This window comes from Ammodytes marinus, assembly GCF_949987685.1.
Source record: "Ammodytes marinus genome assembly, chromosome: 14".
NCBI lineage: Eukaryota > Metazoa > Chordata > Actinopteri > Uranoscopiformes > Ammodytidae > Ammodytes > Ammodytes marinus.
The window spans coordinates 9147651-9161768 of record NC_137218.1 but is presented as its reverse complement, the minus strand read 5'-3'; positions in this window follow the sequence as shown (position 1 = coordinate 9161768).

Below are 14118 nucleotides of genomic sequence, written 5' to 3'. Positions count from 1 at the left end.
TTTAGGTCTGGACTTTGACTGGGCCATTCTAACACATGCCTATGCTTTATTTTAAACCATTTCATTGTAAATCTGGCTGTTTGTTTAGGGTAGTTGTCCTTCTGGAAGGTGAACCTACACCCAGTCTCAAGTCTTTTGCAGACTCTAACAGGTTTTATGCCCTGTATTTCATTTCACTTCACATTGATGAAATAAGTGAGTTGATTGGTCATTAAAGTGGTCTTAGAACAACTTGACCAAGGAAAGTAGGAAGATTACATCCCTATTCTCGAGCCCACCTGCTGAACTCTTGATTGTTCAATTGGCTCTCGAACCAGGGGGAATACAAAAAGGGCCTTTTTTCCACCATCAACCAACATCCAACCCTATAGGTTTTCTTCATTCCATTGCTCTGCTCATCCTAGCTTCTGTAACTTGTTTGCTCCTCTTGTCAGGTGATAGCATGTGTTCTCCTGTGGTCTTGTAGCTGTCACAACGGATGAGGAGGTAGTCTTCGCTAAGGTTTAAACATATCTGAACCTGTACAAGCCAGTATTCCTGGTGAGCCGTAGCTGGAAAGACATTTGTTTCTTCGAGTGAAGATTCACTTCCAGATAATCCTCCATTTTAAGCTTTACATATCACGTTGTGTTGTCATGCTGGAACACGCCTTCAAAGACTGAAGCTCTACACAGACAATTCTATCGTTGTGATACATCCAATTTAGGACCTTAAGGACAGCTTAGGACAAGTATAACATTTTTGGAACTGCTTATTTGTTAAGTCTGTTATTTAAGAGTTAAGCACTGGTTTTAGAGTTCAGTTCAGAATTGAAATGTGGGTCAATTACGGTCTGTGTGCATGTGCATGTATAGTACAGTGCTAGTATAGTTCTGGATATGTGTGACTATGCTAGGTTTGTGTGTCTTAAGTGCACACGGACCTCGGTCCAAAGGTTTAAATCTCAACTCTTATAACAACAAGCAGTGTGCCATAAATCATTTGGACAGGTTGGTTGTTGATGATTGCACCTTTCTCCACTCTACCTTTGGCTGTGTGATCGTGCATGCGGCCAGCAGCTCCCAGCTTCTCCAGGTCCGGTTTGTGTTCCACATGGGAAAATTGCCCTGTAAAAGAAGTTCAGTTGTATAAGATTAAGTGCGGTCACACCACCTACATACTTGCTTGAACATACTTGAAGCTAGAAGAAGATGCTAATAAATGCTTGACAGTGTTTTTTCTTTGATGCATTTAGTGAATTCCTAACAAGATCATTCCAAAGGAGTTCATCATCCACTTTTGCAAACGCTTGCCGTTTTTATTATTAAATGACTTAGATAGCAATGGACTTCCCAGAGGTCTTTTGTCGATTAAAAAGCCAACAACCCGCTGTTGTGTATAATAACCTGCTGAGGGAACACACACACACACACACATACCGCCCCCTATACAGCAAACCATCATTTCTGAAAAACACACTTATCTATAGTTTTATCAGTCTCACTTTCCACAGAATGGAAAAGCAAAATGGAATAGAAATCAAAAAGTTTACTTTGTGCTTTACTCTTCCTTGAGAGTAATGGCGGACTCTGCCCCAACCAATACAAAGAACATTATAGAGAGATAATTACGGAATTTAAAATCTGTACATATTTGGGTATGGCTTTAACACATACTATAATATAATCAAAAATGTATGTATTCAACGCTGTGTCATATGTAGTCTACTTTTAACACCAATAAAACACCTCAGACTTAATGTTCTTTGCACTATATGGTTAAGACCAGAATTGTGTTTATTTTTGGAATCATATCATTGTTGTGTGTTTTGGACGTATCATATGATAGTGTATCTGTTTCCACTCTCTCAGCCCGATAGGCTCTGTCCAATAGTTTTTCAAACCAACATTTTTCTTTTTCTAAAACCAAAGCACAGAGGGTTGCTGCTGTAGGCTGATAGCACCATATCACTAGAACCGGTAAAGAAGATATGAATGAGGATTTGTGTGCCGGCGTGTTTGTGTGTGTGTGTGTGTGTGTGTGTGTGTGTGTGTGTGTGTGTGTGTGTGTATGTGTGTGTGTGTGTGTGTGTGTGTGTGTGTGTGTGTGTCTGGTGTGCATGTGAGGCTAATAGAGCTTTGTGTTGACAATCCATGGGCTGTAGATGGTGAAGGTCACAGAGTGCTGTGACCTGTAGAAACACAAACCAAGTGACAGTGGTCGTAAATTTCCCCTCCATCACAGGGCAGCCAGAGCAGCCTGTTGCCAAGTGCCGCTGCTCTTTTTCAGAACTGGGACGCGCAACACAGCAGGGCAAAGATAAGAAAAAACACTTATTATTATACACCTTCCCCCTGCCAAAACAAACATTTTCACCTCTTACTTTTCTACTCCCTTCACTTTAACCCTTTGTCCATGTTTCTCAATCTGTCTTCATGGTTGTCATCGTGGTGCACTTTCACACAGGCATGCACAGACGTACAAATAATGCCCAGCTGCAATAAGCTCACATGAACAAGGTGATCGAGCAACTATAAGTTCTCTCTCTTAGACGGGAACATAATGGTTTTATGTACCGCTTGGATGCGCCTGCATTTTATCATGTGTGTCCCACATAGTGTACAGCAAAACTAGGGTTGTATAAGTATTGTTCTAGTGGTTTTGAGTTTTAAAGTGGACCTTTAATTAAACTAAGGATGCGCATACTCTGTATAAAGGCTAAACTGCTTTCAGTCACTGGTGAAGGGAGCTCCAAAAGCTACCAAATTCGGTCAACAACACTTCTCATCTTGTTGATTTGATGTTGAAGAATTCAATTCAAAAGAGACAAGTTTAAACTCAAAGAAACTGGGGCCTGTGAAAGCAGCGGCTGCTCTGAGGCTTCCGTTGGGTTTGGAACAGCAGGTAAAATGAGCTGCTGCTTTTTGCAGCTTGGGTGATAATGATAATCCTAAACCCCTGTGTCTCCAGCTGCCTGCCACACAGTTGTGGTGAGTCTAGTGGTGAAGAGCTAAATTGGCCCCGTAGAGAGAAAGAAAGCGGGTGAGAGCACAATTGGATGGACAGGGCTCAGCCTTTTTATTCTTCAGAGGTCGCTAGAGACAAAAAGTTGTTAAGATGACCACCATAGGCTGAGTGTCAGTCACATTGGCCCTTTCGAGTGTTGGGGGCAACAATGAGGGACTGATATAGGGCAGAAAAGAGGCAGAGGTGGAGAAAATGGCAAGAAGAGGTATGAGGGGATAGAGTGAGTAAGTGTGACTTTGTTTGAAGGAAGAGGTGGGGAAGAGCCAAAAGCGAGAGAACAAAAAAAGAACGAGACAAGTCTGAGGATGTGTGAGAGAGGAAGTGAGAGATTGAGACAGCGTGATAAAACTGGAGAATTAATGAGCGAGTGAGGCAGAGAGAGAGAGAGAGAGAGAGAGAGAGGTAGCAATGAGGGAAAGGAAAAGGTCAGTGCGTGGATTGTCTGAAGAATTTATGAGCGATGTTAAGACTCATCTGTAGCACAATACAGCAATCAATGGCTTAATACATTTGAAATCACAAAACTGATCATTTCTCTCCCTTTCGTCATTATATATAAGAACCTTATCTGACCCATTTTACAGTGTTTCCAACACAATGGGTGCTTTAATCTAATGAGACAATTTTCATTGAGTCTGGTTAATTTTTAAAAACAAAGCAAATTACTTAGAATAGTGTAAACAACATTCAACTACAGACAGAGGTAGAGCACAGGGGGGGAACAGGGAACTTAGAGAAAGCAGAGTTTTCGCCATAACTAATGTTGCACTAAAATAATCTAGAATTGTAAATGTCAGTGTGTGCAGACGGCTTCACTCTTCCTTTAAAAAATTACCTAACCACATTGTTTTCTTTCAGAAAAGTTCCTGAGAAACAATTCTGCCACCTTGCGTATTTCTGCACCAAAATATATTGCCGCTTTGCTGTAGTTGTGTCATATCATAAAGGTCCTGTTATGTGGTCTCTTAATTTTTTCTAGAGCTGTACCCAAACTGAAAAAGGTATGTAGGCTAAGGCTAACCAAGCTATTTGTATTCTACATTTAAAATCAGCTGAGACGCACCCTCTCAAACATGACATATGGGATGAAATCCCCGAGCCGGTGGACGCCATTACGTCTTTATATAGGACCATGTGTAAAAGCTAAAAGAAAGCTGTTGGATGTTATCTAAAAGCACGTCTCACTCAACCAAAGGAAAATCAAGGCTACTGCCGAGCCTCCCAAGGCAATTAACAAGCTGCTGCCATTAGGAGGCGCGTCTGTCTCTGGCTATGTTCCAGACAGGAACACAAACACACCACATCCAAGACTCAAACCACTTAGCGGACAATGGATTCAAAAGAAACTGACGTTAACAGACAATGACAGTGTGATATTTTTACGATATTGTCCTCAAAAGCAAAACTATCTTTAAATGGATGCAACTTCAGATTTCAAATTAATATTATGATGACACTTGTTGCAGTATTTAGCTCTCACACTCACACAACATCACAAAGGGTGTAGTTATCAAACACCTGCAGTGGTCTGGACATAGAAGAAACTGGAGGCATTAAAGTTATTAACTGGTGAAAGGACTTTTTCACGTTACAGTATTGTTGTGGGTGGTGTCTTAAATTGTGTACATCAGTTGATATTTCAATTTTTACTGATTCTTATAACTGGTATTATTTGAGCAAACAAATGTTAATCTTGCCTTAAAAGTTGACATTCTGTAAATGGCAGGATGGATTGATTGTGTGTTTGTTGATGTTTTGTATGGTGTTGGACTATTCTCATGATAAGACTCACTTTAAAAGTCTCAAAAAAGTTTTCAGTCAGGTTATTGATTCAGCAAGATAACCGAAAACTGTGAATATGTTTTTAGAGGTCTGATGTTTGTGTTATTCTAACCATTGAAGAAACGGTGAGGGATGTTCAGGTAATGTTTTTGGTTTGACAGATGGAAAGATGGATAAAGATGTAACTGTACTGTAAAGACAAAAAGTACCCAATATGACGTAGAACTGATAGAACTAATAAGACTTGGTTGAAAAAAGAAATACTTTTCCTTTCGCAAAGAAAGAAGCTAATTCAATATGGTATCACTTTCCACAGTAATTTAATTCAAGGATGAAAAATATTCAAATTTATAAGTAAAAAGATTAAGATGTCTATATTTCCTGACACTTAGCATGCCAGTCAAACACTTACGCAGGTTAGATAACACAATTGTCTTAGCTGGAAACCTTTTTGTGCACTTCCCAAAGCCTGTTGTGATTCACTAGCAGCATTTTCCCTCCGGTGAGTGACCGTGTTTGGATGTGAAGCGTCACCTGCTGCCAGAGGGGACAGATATCAGGTGAAATTTGTTTCTGGGTAGTTGGATTTGTACAATACAGGATCTATAGATTTTCCTTCACACTGCTCCGGGTGGATATATTGGTTTGCTCTCTCTACTCAAATCTGGGACCATCTCCTCTGCCCACAGAGATTACATGGTGGAATGGTTGAGAGCACACTAATGCATGTTGTGCCCCATCCCTGTCCATATCAATTCCTTGTTCACAGATGTACACAAATGTTCTTAAACCCAAATAAAAATCACAACTCAGTTCAGATCACACAGTCATGATGAACAAAGACACATTCTTTTTCAGTTCTCTGACACACATACAGACATTTTATATTGAGACCGTTTCTCTCACACCGACATACAAGTTCACAAAGTAGCCGAAATACATACAATAGCATACTGAAGACCCATCTGTCACACACAGATAAATGTTTTTTGTCTCTTAGGAAAAAAATCTCCCAAATTCACACAGAGCCAGAAATACACAGGCAAAGAGACCTGACAATAAATTTATTATAATTAATTAATTAATTAATTAGTTAGTTAGTAGTACTTTAGTTACCGCTTTACTGCCCATCCCCCATGGGATAATTTGAAAAAAATAAATCTAGTTAACAAAAGTCCTGCATTTAAAATTGTTAGTATATAGCTACTTTAAAAAAAAGTCCTCACTCTATTTGGCCATTAATACAGTATGTCCCCAACTAACAGTAAAGCAAATATATAGGAATTCAAACCTTATCTCCCTGGCAGGTATTCCACACACAACTTTTGTTTTTTTCTTTCACACTTCTAATGACGCACACATTTCGTAGCCTCACACAGGCTCTCTCTCACACACAGACACACACACAGGCGTATCAATCAAGCTATTCCTGGCAGCTAGGGAAGAAAGAGAAGATAGGCAGTCCTGCTCTCTGATGCAGGCCTGCCAAAGAAAGGCTTTTGGCTGCTGCCAAGGTTGAGCAAGCATATTGCTTCGTAATGGAGAAAAAAATGGGAAGGCAGACATTGTCTGAAACTCTATCAAATGATTCCTCTGTCTCTGCCTGCACAGCAACTGTGACTCAGGGTCTGATAATGGTTGGCGTGTGTGTCTGTGTGTCCCTTTGTGCGTGTGTGTACCTGTGGGTGTGAGTGTGTGTACCTGTGTGTAAGACTAAGAGTTGTGTTGTCATTTGGCATGCCTGCCTGTATGTTGTTGTGTTTTATTGTGTGTGCGTTTGTATGGTCCAAATAATTGTCTGTGCAGCTGTTGATCAGTGATAAAGGCTTTTTGATATTTTCAAACACAAACACAGCACAAGAACACTGACAATGCACAAAGATAACAATCTGTCAGAGATGATGAAATGGACCAGATATTGCAACATTTCACACCAAATTACTTTCTCATCACTGCAAACAATTGATTTGAAAGTGTTTGTCAAAATATCCACTTGGAAACACTTGCTGGATGAAAAAATAAAACAGAGCTGTAGATGTTGCGAGTGAAAGAACTAAATTTACATCACATGGAGTTGAGGAGCGATTTAAGTATATTTATTAGGTTATCTGCCATGGAAAGGTTTGATGCAATGTGCTAATTTTTTAGCTGTGCCCTGGCGGAGATATTCACACCAGACGGCTGCCAAATACATTTACAGATTTCCACCGACTGCTTCTTTATAACAGCTGGAGGTTACATTTTTTTTCGATCGCTAAACCACAGTGGGCACAACTGTAGCTCAATGTGCAAAACTCTAACTAGTCTGCACTACCAACAGTCATTGGAGCTGAACAGTTCACTTCACCTGCAAAATAGGCTCAGTGCAGCAAACACTATGAATTGTCCTCACTGAGATAACACACACTGTCAGTCAGAATATGCTCTGAGTACAAACACTAGCATCAAACCCCAATACACAAATTACAAACTTTTAATCTTTACAGTTTGAATAATTTTAGTTATTTCACACAAATTACATAATATTTTCTTTTATGAAAGGGTGAAATTCTTTCACATGAAATTGTTTATTTTATAACATACCAGTTTTTTTAGGAAAACAAAAATAAATGAAAATCTGAAGTTTGCTTCAATAGATACACATTTTGTATATTTTATTGAAAACATTTCCAAATGTAGTATTTATCTGTGTAAATATTCTATAATTGTAATACAGAAATCTATCCTGTAATGTTGTCATTTACTAAGGCAACTCTAAGCTGGTTGTTTGCTGGAAACTCCGTATTACAGATGCAACTTTAGATTTTTGCAGATTGGGTTGCACTCTCAACCCTGCCTCTCTCAATGAGTGACCATGATTCACAACAGGGTCTATCAGTGTAGCCCTTACTGTATTTCATCAGACATTACAGCTCTGTCTTCCTCCACACATCCACACTCTCACTGCCACTCTTCTCCCTCCAACAACCTGTCTTCATTGGTCCATTTAAAAAAAATATTTTTTTTTGAGCTTTCCCTTTATACTGTATATGTTCACTAACAAGTCTAAAACAAGACATCTTAGTGTTTCAGTTGAAATTGCAATCTGCAGTGTTTGAAAGGCACTCATTCTGTTTTGAATGTGTGGTTTACAGTTGTGGCAGTAGTGTGTTAGTGTTTGAAAAAAAGGGCTGGAAATCCACAGTGTTGTGCAGGCTGTGGTTAAGCCATGAGATAGGTGTGTAGAGTTTTGAAAATTGTGTTTAATCAATGAAAAACGAGCTAGAGTTTGGTCCGAATGAACCGCTGCTGTGCATAGTGTAGTTAGAGTTGTGCACTTGTTGTTCCAGTTGTGCCCACTGTGGTTTAGCAATCGAAAAAAACTGTAAGTGTGTTTCCCCAAGGACAGTTAGGATGATTGGGCTTGAAAAAAAGAGCTCGTCCTGGAGGACAAAGGGCACTGATTCAGTTTCCCAAATGTAGCTTATCTACCCATACATGGTATAGATACAGTTCAGATGAGTCAACGGAAAAAACTCAAGAAATAGCATAACTACTCTATTTCAGGACATGAATCAAATTGTCATATGTATTTTTTTTAATGACCTCTGCTTATCTTAAAACAGCTGTTAATGATAAAATGTAATGAAGTAAAAATTTACATTTCAGCTTCGGACAGTAATTATGCTTTGTAAATCATCTATCTGTGGTATCGTAGACAGCTGGAGATTGATGGGTATTGATAAGACAGATATTTATCATTCCTGCAGGTCAGTATCGTCAGCTATTACAGGTCAAAAGGGGAAATCGCGGGACTGATTGGCAATGTGTCAACAATGTTTGATGCAATTTTCCGTTCATCCATTTTTCTAAACCACCTGTCAGGCATCCCAGCAGGCACTGAGTGAAGGAAACATTACTCTTGACAGGTCAAAGCCTAAAAAGCCATCGTATCAAAGTATCAATCAACACTAGGTGGGTGTGATTCGTGACTTGCTTATAGTCAGTGTCAATATATTAAACTTATCTTCTAAAGATAATCAAATATTTTCATACGGGCAGTAATTTGTCAAAGCTGAAGACATTTTATAATCCAGTTTTTTCCTTTACTTTAATTACGTACAAGTTTTATCGCTTTTAATGCCGTTGTTCTTTTTTTCACGCTTGCCTCTAAATTTTGTGTATGTATGATTATTTTTTCTAACTTTTTTTTATCATTTTAATTTAATTTAATAATTTATTATATAAAAAGCAATTTAATTCTGAAATTGCCTGGAGATACAAATCTCATTGTAATCTTTTTTCTTATTCTTTATTGTTTGTAACAGGCTTTTGAGAATGCCATTGTGTACATAGAAACACTCCCCTGTGTGTATGCCTGTTTTGAACATCATCTTTGAATTTGCAGGTCTCGTCCTTTTATTTGGTCGCAAAATTAACCAGCAACCAAAGCTGTGAAAAAAGCTTATCAAACACTCTGCACAGGTATATATATATTTTTTTCATTTTGCATACCATCAAACAGTTTTTTTTGTTGACATTTGGTAGCCCATTGAGACGTTTTATCAGCTGCTGACAGGTGCTATACTATTAGTATCCTCTTATCCCATTCACACTCACTCTCATCGCTGTGCCTCTGAGTGCTGTGTTTGTGTGCGTGAGACTTTCTGTGTGTACTGGTGTCGGTGTTAAGGAAATGTTAAGATGTGGGTGTCAGTGTCACAGTACTGGTGTAAGTGTGTGTTTGGAGACTGCCTTAAAGGTGTGTGTGAGCCTGACAGAGACACAGAGAGAGAGAGAGAGAGAGAGAGAGAGAGAGAGAGAGAGAGAGAGAGAGAGAGAGAGAGAGAGAGAGAGAGAGAGAGAGAGAGAGACACACAAATTAAGCTGATGCCGTCATCTCCTTCCTCAAACAACTTCTTCTGCCAACGAAAAATACCAACTTGGCCAGTCACCATCACTCATGTCTATCCGTTCATCTCAGCGCAGAGAGATGGAGGGAGAAAGGAAAAATGAGAGAAAGAGAGAGAGACACCTCTTTGTGTCTACCAACATATGCAGTGCTGATACATCATGACATATCATAAGGGAAGTTCCTCTAAACAATTTTCAATAGTCGGATGTGAACACTACCGCAGCTGTTCAAGTCAATGCCTTCTGAGTGCCTTGGTGTATGATATTTGTCTCATGATTGTAATAAAAACAACAATAAATGTCCTTAATTGCATCATCCAATTCTAGTTTCTAAGATCTAATGAGGAACGTTGCTTCTAGCTGTACAATGTAAAGAAAGCTCCAACAAGGATGTTACATTGAAGCAGAAATACTTACAATTCTCTTACATAACAATGTAGTCACCAGTGTCAGTTCTATTTGATAATCACTGATTAGGGGTGTGCAAAAGGTTTCCGAGTCAATATGAACAGCATGTATCATTGCAATGAAAGATAATGAAACAAGTGAGATCCTCACAAGCAGAATCAATCTTCACAACTCCCAGACTCAAATATGGAGTGTTCATGAATGCAAGCGAAATGAGGCCAAAAATAGAGAGTGGGAATTGAATTAAGTGTGCAGCTAGCCAAATAATTATTACTGTTATCTTTGAGAAGATTAAAATGTAGCACTTCATCGAAACCTTTTGTGTGTGTGTGTGATTTGAATAAAAGAACATTCTCAGAAAGAGGAAATTGCATGCTGATGATTTATGTTCTTTATCCTTCATGGTTTATTTCACTAATCCACAACAACCCTGGCAGAAATAAGGTTGATAAAGACTTCCTTTCAGCTTTATAGTTTCCCTGCAGACTGTATGAAATAAGTATCCTTAGAATACAATATTAGAGCATTTCTGTGGGTTTTCATATATGTTTGTTATGGCCATTTAAGTTTGAGAGCATTGTTATCCTGTATTTTACTTTCTAATCTATTAATCGATCTACATACTGCACCTACCCATCTGCATTTTTAGAATAATTCTGAAGCGGATTTTGGACTCAATGTTCTTATACTTAAGCAATAAAAGGTGTTGTTTATTAGATGCTTTGCCGTCGTCTTCTTCAAGGATACCAATAGGCCTAGAGGACATAGTACAACTTGACTCTCCTCTCTGTGATTCACGATCGCTGTCCAGTCGGGTGGCGTCTTTTCTCAGAGAAAAGCTCAAGTTGTGCCAGCTTTTCCCCCCCAGGGGCAAGGCCTGAATGGAGAAGTGAATGGAGGCGCAGGTGAGACGCCGAGAGGAGAAGAAAGGTTAATTGGTTTTGTTGACCATCTGTCTACGGTAGAAGGAGGCGGGCGGAGACGGCACACCTCAGAATGAATAGTAAGGACTAGGATTTACAGGCTCTGATTAGCAGTGACCACTGTGCCCACCCGTCCTATTAATAGAGCAAGTTCATGTCTCGGATTAATTCATTCTTCCCTTTTATTGCCTCTGTCCTTTCTTTATATGCCCTTCTGCGCTTTTGTGCAGGCAGCATTTATCAACTGTCCATTTGTCTCCCCAGCTCTTTGTGTTCCTCACACGGGTTGACTGGCTGGTATAGTAGTATCTTTTCTTCTTGCTCTCCCTCTATCTATGCCTGTTGCCCTACGCTGTCGACAAGGTGAACGAGCCATAGATATCCAGCTGAGAGAAAAGGGGAAGTAGCTGAGCGGTGCATTCAGCAAGTCTAAAGGCTGCTGATGCAATAGCAGCCGATTCACCCAGGGGGGGCTACCTGAGAAAATCCTAAGAATCGCTCTGCCTGCACCGCTTAGCCCAAAGTGAGTTTTTCTGTCAAAACAGGAGTACCCGCTCACAGAAACAGAGAAGAAGAAATGCAAAAATAGATCCAGCAGCAATCACCTACTGTAACCGCCTATGAGGCTTTAATGTGCAAGATGGGGCGTGAACCAGTCACTTGAGTTTGATAAACTCCACTTCTATCCGTCAAGCGAGCTGATGTTACGTACCTTAAGGGCAGCAGATTCAACGTCATAAATAAAAGGTGAATTACAGATCCCAGGGCTGTATTGAAATGTTATGTTTGGGAATGAACACCTGTGTGTTGTAATCCTGATAGAAGTGGATTGCCTGGTTGCTTACAGCTGCTCTGCTCATGATGACCTTGATGGTTTGAGGTGGTAAGGCAGTGCCTGCTGTGTACCCGAGAGTGTGAAGCAGGTGTGTGAAAACTAAGATAAAAGCAAGAGCTTGACTTTCGCTTGTGTCTTCTAATGTAGTTTCCTACTGCTTTGAGGTCGGTTGGATGTGGAGTAACATTTTCAGGGTGTTTGGCTTTAACCTCTGTCCAAAAAGCAGGTGGTAGCGCATTAAAAATGGTTAAGTAGCAATGAATTTACACTTTTAATCACTTGTAGACACCTGCTTGCCACGGCCCCTCAACATGTTATTGTAATGAATAAATATGATAAGGCCAGTTTCAACTGAATTAATAAAATATGTGTCAAATCATTATATGCATATATTCCTCCATGTTATACATTCAATATATGCTTCAAACTTTCCCACTAATGTTCTTAAAATGCCTTCTCCACAGATGTGTAAGAGAAACACTGAAGGGAAAACTCTTCTTTGCAGGAGCCCAGACAGTTTATAAAACACTCATCTCATCACAGGAGCCGAATCTGCTAAATGATCACCTAAACGCTTTGTTTTCATGACAAGTGTGCTCAGCTGTCTGCCAAAAAGGAATAATGATTAAGAGGCTTGATCTGCAAGGCTCTATACATAGTACACTATAATGTTCAAAAGCAGAGACCTGGAGCCTCTACGGATTCTCTTTTTTGCATAGGAAATTTCCTTTCCTATCGAGATGACCCGGAAGTACTCGGCGGATAGTTGATTCAAATTCTCCAAATGCTTAGGAAAGGCATAGGAAAGGAGCCTCGATTCATCCTTTAACCCTCCTTTAGCATAGGTTACTCCGGACCAACCTATGCGAAAGGAAAGGAGATAGTGGTATCCCATAATCCTTTACGGCGGCAATATTTAAAGCAACAAGCCACCGACGGAGTTTACCGACTCTACAAGAATACGAACGAGAGGTAAAACAAGAGAGGAGAAGAGAAGAGAGGAAGATTTAACTCGGCTAAAACAAAATCCCCCCCCCCCCATAAAGATAATAAATAACTCATAAAAGACCAACATCTTAATAGTTATTTTCGTAGCACATCATTTACACCATAACAAAATAAAATGCCAACTTCACATTTAATGAAGACTATAGGCTACTGGGGGCAGTTCATTTCAACATCAACATAAGTGTAGCCTCTTTTTTTTCCACATGTGAATTGGGATTCAAGTGGCCCCTTGGCCAAGTCCGATCTAAGCGATTCTCACTCTGTTGGCGACAACCTGATTAAATAATCAATACGAAAAGAACGCATGGATCAAACGAGCGCTTGTTGTAGTCCATTTTCGGAAAATAGTGTAGTTTCACGCTAGTGACTCACGTCAGCAATACTCGCCGTCGTGCAATGACGTCGGTTAGGAAAAGTGGAGTCGAAATCATTTGAAACAGTGCTGTCTTTTCCTATGTTCGATAGGAAGCACCTTTCATCTCTCCTTAACCCCGATGACGTTAAGGGGTTAAGGAAAGGAGGCTTATAGGTTAGGAGATTGGACTATTCGTAGAGGCCCTTGGACCTGACTGGGCTTGACCCATCCTGCAAACACTCATTTATGTCAAAACATTTTCAACCCCAGTTGAGTTAGTATGCTCCAATTTCAGAAAATGTTTTACTTATGTACAAAAAGTTATTGTGATACCTACTGTTATTTACATTGTAACATATTTTTTTAAGATATAAGAGCTGCAATCATCTATATTTCATAGTGTAAAATTACTGTCTAATGTGGAAGGGGTGCTCGCAGCAAAAAACCCATAGAAGGTTTTAACCCAACATTGTAGTTCCCCTCAGCACTGTGGAGTTTTTTTAAATGTTATTTCATTCACCATTTTGATTTCCGTGCCCACAATTCTAAATCACTTTTTCACTCTCACCTCAATTATCTATCTCGCCTCCAGCAGTAGCAGGCAGCTGTTTTCAGTGTCTACTTTTTAAGTAAATAGACAACATGCTAGCAGCTTTGCAAGCAGATAATAATATGTCAAAGAAACTTGTTCCAAGTGACAAGAAAAAGTGCCGGTACTCAGTGGAGTCTTCAAACTGAGAAGCACCATATTCAGCGGCATACAGGAGAACCCTGTTTCAACTACACCCACAGTATTCTACACTCATCTCATGCCATTTAAAGTAATATTTTCATGTAATAAATGCTGCACCAAACAATTATGATCTTTTTGCCTTAGAGTTATTATAAATTATATGTATGTCTTAAAA